Source organism: Mustela nigripes, chromosome 14 (assembly GCF_022355385.1).
Source record: "Mustela nigripes isolate SB6536 chromosome 14, MUSNIG.SB6536, whole genome shotgun sequence".
Taxonomy (NCBI): domain Eukaryota; kingdom Metazoa; phylum Chordata; class Mammalia; order Carnivora; family Mustelidae; genus Mustela; species Mustela nigripes.
The window spans coordinates 93,973,432-93,982,453 of NC_081570.1; positions in this window are offsets into that span (position 1 = coordinate 93,973,432).

Genomic DNA, 9,022 nt, shown 5'->3' on the forward strand with positions numbered 1-9,022 from the left:
AGGACTCTGGGACCATGACCTGAGCTGAAGGCAGTTGCTTAACCAACTGAGCCACCCAGGTGCCCCTCCTCTCCACAAATATCAGCGAAACATAGACTAAAGCTGTTTGCATCCTGTTTGTGTACAGGTGTCCCTGTGCGTTATAAGCACAAGATGTTTGCGCTACTTCTGGATGGTATTGCTCAAATTACCTTGTGGAAGAGCTCTATTTAATTGGTTTACAGGCAAGCACTTGTAAAAATTGGGCAGTCTAAAACTCGAAAGAAAAAAGCTCACCCAAATGTTTTTCAAGTTCACATGCTCTGGGATAAAATTCTCCAAATTCTGACTTTTATGTTATTCCATACTAAAAGACACATCCCAGGAAGGGACCTAACTGATGATCCAAAGAGATAAAGATGAACAAAATTTAGGACACCTGATCCCTTTCCCAATAGTCAGAATAATGAGGGAGAGGAAGACAGGCAGACACTACAAATTCTAAACCTACCCCTTGCGCTCTGAGCACAAGCACCAGAATTGGTGTCCAGCCCACTCCTTGCCCCAGACCTCTACCATGGGGCTGAAACGCAATCAGACAGCAGAAGGAGATTTTTTTTTTAATGTCATCCGAAAACTTTAAATCTGCCTCTGGCCTTGCCAGCGACACACCCCTGTCGCCTTTGTCTCTGCCTCCTCTTGTTCCTGTACTCTACCCAGCCATCCCAGGGCCAGCTCCTGTGCTGCCTTCATGCCTCTAGCGCCATGAACTCTGGCTCCTCCTACCCTATCAAGGAGCAAAAGACATCCCAAGCTATTGTGCTACCTCCTTAGGAGGCTCAAACTAAAACACCTCCCAATTCAATATGAAGGAGCCCAAGAACTCCCCTGGACTTAAGCCACTCACTTCAGAGTTCTCAACAGGAGCCCCAAATAAAATTGGTCACTGAGAAAGAGACTGATGGACTTTCCAGTGGATAGAGATGCAACAAAATGCTGTATTAAAGCTAAAGAAGGTCATCAGTTTGATTTAAATAAACGTGTCTTTAGAGTTATCCATATCAAATATAATACAGAGAACCAACTTTTGTTCTACCCAAATTAATATATTAAGTTTATGTTATCCCTGTTGTAGTTTATCAGCAGGAGAGGACTTAAAATAATGATTGACTTTGTTTGTCTCATGAAGTTTTCATGGGTAATTGTTAAAAATGAGTAGGTGAAATAAACGAAAGGGTTTGTGGATAAACTTTTAAAGAGCTTCCAAAAAAAAAAAAAAAATCACTGGTCATCTAAAACTTTGAAGTTGTGCTAAGTAAAATGATAATTTAGGTTAAATTCATTGGCTGTCCAAGTCTTTTCCAGATAAGATGAAATATTAAAATACTACTAAATGTAAGTTTGTCTGCTTTTGGCTTCTTATTGCAGAAAAATGAAAGATAATTGAGTAGGTTGTAAACATGCTTTGTGCCTTATTGAGAGGTTATACTATGAAAAGAAGTTTCTAGAAGTTACAAAATATATTCATAAATTTGCCAATCGGAAGAATTCTGGTGTCATAACTCACAATTTGTTACTAGTTTTGACTGGAGACTAAGGTTTCTCAGAATTAAAATTCTGATAAATATGATTGAGACTGCTGGAAGATGATTTTATTTTATTTTTTTTAAATGATTTTATTTATTTATTTGAGAGAGAGAGAGAGAGAGGGCATGAGAGGAGAGGGGTCAGTGGGAGAAGCAGACAGGGAGTCTGATGTGGTACTCGATCCCAAGACTCCAGGATCACGACCTGAGCTGAAGGCGGTCACTCAACCAACTGAGCCACCCAGGCGCCCCTGGAAGATGATTTTAAAAAGCTACTCTGTATGTACAAAAATAAGTATGTAAGAAGAATGACATAAGAAATGAAAAGACATTTTTGTTGATGGAAAAGAAAATAATTTTGTCCTGAAATGAAGCTGGTTAGGTAGAGAGGGAAAATTTAGGACAAAATCTAAGTTAAAAAGAAACATGTAGAAGGTTTGTGAAGGTGAATTTTTGAAAACAATTTTATGTGTGGTCAGGACTGACTAAGATTGAAATAAACGAGTTTTAAAAGTACACCGATATAAAATTAAAATTTGGCTTTTCTCTCTGTTAAAAAAAAAGACCCGGTTTTTTGGATTATTGGTCTGCTCTTGTTAAGTAGTTATAAACAAGTTATTTTTTTCTTCCCTATTTTCCCAGAAAAACAGGGTTTTCATATTTGTTTTTATCAGGTCTTTGATTACTTAAAAAAACTAAATCTTTCAATATTAGAGGAGCTGGGTGGCTTGGTTGCTTAAGCATCTGACTTTGGCTCAGGTCATGATCTCAGGTCTTGGGATAGCGCCCCTCATTGGGCTCTGTACTCAGTGGGGAGCCTGCTTCTCCTTCTCCCTCTGTCCCTCTCTGCCACCCATTTCATGCTCTCTCTCTGTCAAATAAATAAAAATCTTAAAATGTATTAAAGGAGTTAAGTTTTGGTAACAATTATACAACCTCCCATAAAATCTCTTATGGCCACCTGGTTAAGCAGTAATTCAATGTTAAATTTTATAATAATCTATGATCTTATGTAGATACATCCTGTAAAACATTCTGTGTTTTTTTTTTTTTTTAAGATTTTATTTATTTATTTATTTGACAGCAGAGATCACAAGTAGGCAGAGAGGCAGGCAGAGAGAGAGAGAAGGGAAGCAGGCTCTCTGCTTCATAGAAAGCCCGATGTGGGGCTCGATCCCAGGACCCTGGGATCATGACCTGAGCTGAAGGCAGAGGCTTAACTCACTGAGCCACCCAGGAGCTCCCATTCTGTGTTTTTTTTAAACAAACTTCCCAGAAATTCAAATCCTAAATGAAATATTTTTGACTGGGCGCCTGGGTGGCTCAGTGGTTTAAGCCGCTGCCTTCGGCTCAGGTCATGATCTCAGGGTCCTGGGATCGAGTCCCGCATCGGGCTCTCTGCTCGGCAGGGAGCCTGCTTCCCTCTCTCTATGCCTGCCTCTCCATCTACTTGTGATTTCTCTCTGTCAAATAAATAAATAAAAAATCTTTAAAAAAAAAAAAAGAAATATTTTTGACTAATTAGGCTTACTAATTTGGTATGTTAATTTACTTGGAAAGCACTGTCAAACAACGATAATCCTTAGGTTGTATTTTATGGATAAACGCTATAACTGTTCTACAAGATATATGAAATTTCTAAAGTTTTAGTATGTTCTGTTATTAGATCATCACTCATCACTTGATATTCTGATTTTTTTTTAAAGATTTTAAAAAATAATCACAGAGATCACAGGTAGGCAGAGAGGCAGGCAAAGAGGGGGAAGCAGGCTCTGAGCAGAGAGCCTGATGCAGGGCTTGATCCCAGGACCTTGAGATCATGACCTGAGCCAAAGGCAGAGGCTTAACCCACTGAGCCACCCAGGCTCCCCAATATTCTGATTTTTGAAATGTTATACATCAGAAATAACTGGATTTCCTTGCCACCCATATTATAATGAGATCTCATATCAGATTTTTAACCAAGTCCATTTTTGAGTTCTTTGTTATTTCTAGTTATTTTTCTGATGCTCTTGCAAAATGTGTTTCCTCTTCAAGGAGACTCATAAAAGGAACTTTCGACAAATATAGTTATTTAATATCTTTAAGATCATAAAACTAAGCTAAATAAAAATTTCCAGAACTAACAGAAAAAGCTGCATTCAAACAAGAATTAATAACATGGAGCTAAATGGATAAAGAAAGATGATTATGGTTTTTTTATGACTCTGACTTAAAAGATTGTTGGCTTTCTAATGTTTGCTCTTTCAGATTAAGGAAACTTTCTCTTAAAATATCCATGACCTACAGAAATATGATAAAAATATTCCTATATGGGGCGCCTGGGTGGATCAGTGGATTAAAGCCTCTGCCTTCAGCTCAGGTCATGATCCCCGGGTCTTAGGATTGAGTCCTGAATCGGCTCTATGAAGCAGAGAGCCTGCTTCCCTTCTCTCTCTCTGCCTGCCTCTGCCTACTTGTGATCTCTGTCTGTCAAATAAATAAATTAAATCTTTTAAAAAAATTCCTTTATGAACAAATTAAGATATTTAACTTTTCTCCCTACCTGAACCCTCTGAAATTCAGAAATCCTAAGTGAGTATTCTTTCTTTCATGGCAATTACAGTTATTTGCATAAGTTCAATAAAAATCTCTTCTCCTTATAAGAGAACACCATTGGAAACACTGGTTATATTTTCAAGGTTTGGACTGGAATGTTGTATTTGAGAGAAACATGCACAGACTCAGATATGACCGGACAGTTTTAAGGAATTAAGGTTGACTCTATGAAGCCAATAGAGCCCTTTGGAAGTGTTGGCTTGATACCCTTGCTTCTGGAGTTCTCAACAGCCTTTCCAGGTAAGAATGTTGCTTCCTGAAAGGTGCAAGAACCTCAGGATATTTTGGGAGCCTTGAGAAGAGGAATTAGCCCAAATCTACAGATATCACAAGCGAGTCTGATGGTAAGTATTTGGCTTGGCTTCTGGATTCAAGAGGCTACTAAAAATTTAATCTGGAGATTCCTTATGAAAAGTTCCAGGGGTATCTGATTGGCTCAGTCAGTAAAGCAAGCAACTTTCAGGCCTGAGGTTGTGAGTATAACCCCACTTAAAAAAAAAAAAGAGCCCACTTAAAAAAAAAAAGTTCCAGCAATACAAGTTTGAAAGACTATGGTCAGTCACGGCTCTTGCTGAGTAAATAATTGGGCCAAGTTTGTTAAAACTGGACCTGCTTTACAAACAAATTAGTCTTGAATTTGGCTATATTTAAAATGAGGATGATTATGGGGCACCTGGGTGGCTCAGTGGGTTAAGCATCTGCCTTCAGCTCAGGTCATAATCTGAGGGTCCTGGGATCCAGCCCTGCATCGGGCTCCCTGCTTAGCTAGGAGTCGTCTTCTCCCTCTGCATAACTCCTCTCCTTGTGTTCTCTCTCTCTCTCAAATAAATAAATAAAGTCTTTTTTTTTTTTTTTTAAATGAGGGTGATTATAGAGAGAAAATGTTTCAATAACACATCTTTGTAGACACTAGATTTTAATTTTATTTATTATAAACTAGACTAGATCCTGAATCCTTCTGGTTTCCTCAAGTATCTGGCCCTGGCTTTCCAAGCTAAGGTTTCTAGTCTTCTTCTCTTCTCCTAACTAAAACTGCCCATTTTTCCTAAAACCCTAAAGACTGATGCTGGACAACTTGAGGTTAGCTTCAGAGGAATTGCCACAAAACCAATATACAGACAATCTTTGTACCTGTTGCTCGATGGGATGCTCAAAAAGATCACAGGACACATTCAAATTACAAACCGAAAAAACCATCTGATTGCCACTGCCTGTTCCCACTCTGCCTGAGGACGTTTCAAGCCTGACATTTGAAAATCTGGCAGCATTCAAGACTCAGGCACTGGGTTTGTCATTTGCTCCAACCATTAACCTGTTTTTTACTTTTGTTTCCATAGAAAATGCCTCTTCCTAGTTACTTTACTGCTTCCTACCTAAGGCAGAATTTGTGTGATGGCTAGCACTTACTGCTCCTATAATGAACTCCCTCTGGGAAACAGAATCCGTATAGGTAAAATCAGACAGCAAGTCCCTTGGCAGCAAGAAGCCTTTGACCGCCAGGCCTGCCTTTGCAAGGTGGCGGGGACTGGATTACTCAGCTATTCTTTTGGATACCCACTGATAACAATTTTAGAGGGAATGATGGGTTTAACTGTAATGTTACTTTTCCATAAAATATACTTGGGGATAAAATTAATGATGTCATATAGTACCAAACTATGTGGGAAAATATCCAAGTTCTCTCTCTCTGAATTGCGTCCTATAGCATTTCATTTCCTTCCATTGCAAAGCCCCTACTGCACCCCAATTCAGCCTGAAGCAGTGACAGAAGACGGGCCTCCACCCACGTTCCATAGAAATGGAATGAAGGACTGACAGTGGGAAATTACAACAGGAAAAAAAAACTTAGCATGTCTCACTCCATATTGCTTCTATTTCCTTTGCTGCTAGAACCTTTAAATTAAAACCTTCTGCTTAGCCCAGGACATAGGCATTGCACAGCCAAGATCTGCAAGAATGGCTTTTTACCCTAAACCCACCTCACCTGAAGAAATAAAGAAGTGGCCAAAGTGGTCATCATTTTGGTTTTTCCACAGTGAGGAAAGATCGTAACTTGGGAGAATTGCGTTAATGAAGTTAAAACTAACAAAAAATTTAAAACTTATTTTTCAGACAACCATTTCCGCCCATCAGCTAGTGTGTCTTTTCAGACCCCACTAACAAGCTCACTAGCTGTCCAAGCAGAAGCCTGGACTCAAGGCCGGTTGATATGGCTCCAGCCTGGGAACGAGGCTCTGCATTTCTTTTTCTTTTTCTTTTTTTTTCTTTCTTTCTTTCTTTCTTTCTTTCTTTCTTTCTTTCTTTCTTTCTTTTTTTTTTTAAGATTTTCTTTATTTATTTGAGAGAGAGAGAGAGTGAGAGAGAGCATGAGAAGGGAGAAGGTCAGAGGGAGAAGCAGACTCCCCACGGAGCTGGGAGTCCCGGGACTCTGGGATCACGACCTGAGCAGTGGCTTAACCAACTGAGCCACCCAGGTGCCCAAGGCTCTGCATTCCTCATCAGAGACAACGAGCCTAAGACCCCACCTAGGTCATACCAGCTCTTGGCGCTGGCCCAAAGCCCTTTCTCTTTATCCTAAGAAAACCTCCTGATGTGAGGGACTATTTTGCCTTCTTCTGATGTTAAATCTCTGCCCCGAAGAAACATGGGAATATATGTTATGTTTGCCCCATGCACATGCTTCATCTTTCCCATAAATAATCATAAATTTCCCTACCCTTTTATCAAAATGTATGTAAAGGATTTTTTGGATTTTTTTCTTCTGTTTTAACATCATATTGGTTTCTTCAAATTCTGCTTATCGGAATTCTTTTACGGTCCATATGTCTTTTTTATAAATGTTACATCAAAACTAGACAATCTAAGTCAAGCACGTGTGCTATGTTTGCTCACCATTTGGTCTTAATAGAGAATACATATCACTTTTAAGATTCCCACCATTTATATTACAATAAATTTTCCTCAACAAAGAGCTCTAGATAATATATAAGAGATATATATTTTTATAAACAATATATAAAATATATATCATATACATATGCATACATTATGTATGCATACGTATATTGTGTGTGTGTGTGTGTGTGTGTATTTATTCCCCCCCCCAACACCTAGCAACGAGGGACTTGACATACTCAGGACAGACAAGCCTGTCATCCTGGAGCCAAGAGATATAAAATAAGGTCGATCTTCAGTACTTTCTGAGGAATGATTAGTGATCCAAAGGGGGAAATGATAAAGGAAATTTTCAACTTTCAGTGTTTGTGGGCCCTGCCCCTTGGCTCCCAGGGAAGCACGACTGTTATTTACCAAGATCAGAATGACTTCATCAAACTTCAAAGCAGGGCTCTACTGCTGTCCCGAGCACACATTGTACATCTGTTCGCAAATAACCTAAAAGAAACATTTCAGACTAAAGATAAGAATAACAATCTCCCTAAGTTCTGTTCCCATACTTCTGAAGCCTGCAGCCTTGCACATAAAATAAAAATAAAGTTTGTGATTTTTCTGAAATGTCCTTCATCGTGGTGATTTGTAACTCCTGATGTAACAAAAAACCACATATAACCCTGTAGTAAATGTTCTTTCTCAGGAGCGCTCTCTTCTTTGTGAAGATTGTGGATCCCGGGCAGCTGACCTCACTTGGGCTCGAATAAAACTCTCTTCCTTCTTTTTTCCCTTTTGCAATTTGCAAAGGTTTGTTCATTTTGCTGTGGACAGAGGCGACTGAGACTCTTGACCACCAGGAAATGGCTACTGTCGAGGGTGGTGGGAAAGCTGCTCCTCAGAAGGAGCCTGGCCTGGCCTCCACGACATGGCCGTCAGGACACTGAACCCCCAGCCCCCAGGCCTGAGGATGGCAAACCATATTTCCCCCTAGCTTCCTAAAGGGAGGTTGGGACTTTTTAAAAGTACACCTCACTAAAGGGAAGAAGGAGAAAAGTGTAAACACATAGGGACAGATGACTTAAGATGCCTGGATTTCTCTTCCAAAGTGCCAGATTAACCTGAGGGAGAAGACAAACATGTTTTGTTTGTTTAAGGCTTTTATTTATTTGAGAGAGAGAGCACAAGCAGGGGGAGGAGCAGAGGGAGAGGGAGAAGCAGATCCCCACTGAGCAGGGAGTCCGGCTTGACTCAGGGGCTCAATCCCAGGACCCCAGGATCATGACCAAAGTGGAAGGTGGGCGCTTAACCGACTGAGCCCTCTCGGCATCCCAAAAGGTGATTATGTTTTGAACTCCTATGATATGTCAGACAAGAATCTAAGTATTTCATATACGTTGGCTAACTTACTCCAATTCAAGCTTCACAACAGTTTTGTGAAATAGATTTTATGCCCATTTTATGAAGACAAGCAATGCCTGGGGAGCTTAAGGTTCTAAACTTCAGTTCCCATGGGTGGCTTGGGATTCAAACGCAGGTCCAATAGCATAACCAGTGCCAGTTCCACTGAGCCTGGATGTCCTGGCAGCCACTCACCTCGTCTGTCTTTGCTGGGAAATCTGGGGAGCCCTGTGCTAAAACACTTGGTTTGTTTTCTGGTCCTGAAGTCTTTCCCTGTGTCTAGGACTCCTTCAGCTCTCTGAACACCCAAAAGGGTGATCGGTTAATATCTCCTCTCCCCACCCGAAGGAGTCAACATTTCTGGGTTAACTTTGGCCCTTGACAGTCAGATTCTAAGACTCTTGCCTTTTTTCCCTTTTGTGAAGGAAAGTTTTGGCTTTCCTATTCAGTGTGACTAGCTAAGATGTGATTTTCAGAGGCGAGGCACTTGAGGGAATGGCACAGGCAGTCCAAAAGACCCAGACAAAAAAGAGATTTAGGGGAACATCTTAAGAACCCTCCAGGGCCACTGC